This window comes from Grammomys surdaster, unplaced genomic scaffold (genome assembly GCF_004785775.1).
Source record: "Grammomys surdaster isolate TR1022 unplaced genomic scaffold, NIH_TR_1.0 114958, whole genome shotgun sequence".
NCBI lineage: Eukaryota > Metazoa > Chordata > Mammalia > Rodentia > Muridae > Grammomys > Grammomys surdaster.
This window is the reverse complement of record NW_021612818.1, coordinates 7,390-9,291: the sequence shown is the minus strand read 5'-3', so window position 1 is coordinate 9,291 and position 1,902 is coordinate 7,390. Positions and strand designations below refer to the sequence as shown.

Genomic DNA, 1,902 nt, shown 5'->3' with positions numbered 1-1,902 from the left:
TGTTAAGAGGTGAACTTGGCAACAAGAAGCCTGTGTAGCCCAATGATAATGTTAATAAAAGCCAGAATTCGAATGACACATTTCTCACAGCAATACACATTGTTGCTGTGGTAGAAGTTCACAAGGTCCTGTTGCCAGGACCACAGAAGCTGCATGATGCTCCCAGTGCAAAATCCAAAGAGTTTGTGTAGGTCATGAAAATCAGGTAAATTCACAAGCAGGAGGATGTTCCACTCTTGTGCAGGAATTCAGTGGTTATGTTCAGCAAGTCCAGTATGTGATGGTGAGAATAAAAACCACCCTGCCTAGAATCTATGTTGTTGGGACAGGATTAAACACCAGGATATATTTTGAAGAAAAGGTGGCTGCAAAAGTAGAAGCAGTCACAGGTTTGTCTTTCGTCACAGCCCAAAAGTTCTAGCAGTTCGTGATGCTCTGGTAGAGTTTAGTGAGCCATGAACACTACCGCCTACAGTCTGATGAAGATAGCAAATGGTATTCACTTCTTTGGTTCAGGTTTCAGAGAGCTGATCTTGCCTGAAAATGAGCCAGGGAGTAACAGCATGCCAGGAAAAGTGAACCCTACTCAGTGTGAAGCAATGACCATAGTTGCAGTTCAAGTCATGGGAAATCATGCTGCTCTTACTGTTGGAGATAGAAATAGACATTTTGAACTGAATGTGTTTAAGCCAGTGATTAAGAATGTGTTGCACTGGACTAGGCTGCTGGGGGATGCTTTAGGGTCATTCACACAGAACTGTGTGGTGGGTATCCAGGTCAACACAGAAAGGATCAACAAGCTAATGAATGAGTCTTTGATGTTAGTCACAGTTCTTAATCCACATATAGAGTATGACAAAGCATAAAGGTTGCCAAGACCACACACAAGAAAGGATTAGCCTTAAGGGAAACAGTTACTGAACTCAGCTATCTCAGAGTAATTTGATAAGTGAGTGAAACTCAAGGATATGCTGGGTCCAATGTGACTAAAATAAATTTATATTAAAATAAACTTGCATGAAATTGAATAACAAAAGATAATTTACAGCAACCTTTCTCTGTATGATATAAAACCAAAGACACTACTATCATTGAATATAGTGTTTCAAGTTCCTGCTAGAAAAATCAGACAACAGAAATAAATGAAATCTATCCAGGGGCTCAAAGACATAGGAAAGTTAGTGAGATGCTTACCAAACCAGCATGAAAATCTGAGTCCAATCCATAGTATCCATGTAAAATTCACAGTGGTGTTTTAGGCAAGTAGATTCCTGCAGTCCATTGGACAGGCAACTTCACCTACTAAGTTAGTTCTAGGCCAAAGAAAGAACCTGCCTCACTAAAGGTAGTGGTCAGCACCTGAAGAATGGCATCTATTCTTGACCTCTGTTTCTCTACATATGTGGGTTCTCAAGCCAGATGAGGGATGGTATAATGCTACTAGTACTCAGGACAGCTCTCAGAGAACACAGTAGGAGTGGATCACTTTCTAACCAAATCAGGCTTGGTTCTGCTCAATTCCATTGAGACAAAGGCCATGTCACGATAAAGCTGGATAACCTTCTATTTCCCCACCAAAGAACTGGCTTCTCAGAAATCATGTCACCTAAAGTCTGTAAATATATAGGATTGGAAAGCCCCTGCCCTAAGCTAAAGCACATCCCCTCCTGTCCTTTTTCCTCCCATCCCTTCTGGCTCAAGCTATGTAAGTTAGCTCCTCTATTTCGATGAATAAGCTGTCTTCTGACTTAGTCTCCCAGGTCATTTATACTAGCCATACTCACTGCCATCTCAGACCCTGTTCACTGGATCTTCCACATCCTGAGATCACCAGTGCACAACAGCCAATCAGGAAAGGGGAGCTATATCTGGTGCCTAAACAGGCACCCTCTGGGACTTGCA

General features: G+C 41.9%; 1 pseudogene; it reads left to right on the top strand.

Annotated features, from left to right (window-relative positions):
* Nucleotides 1–5: 5 nt before the first annotated feature.
* On the top strand, nucleotides 6–986 carry LOC114635651 (annotated as a pseudogene).
* The last annotated feature ends 916 nt before the right edge of the window (nucleotides 987–1,902 follow it).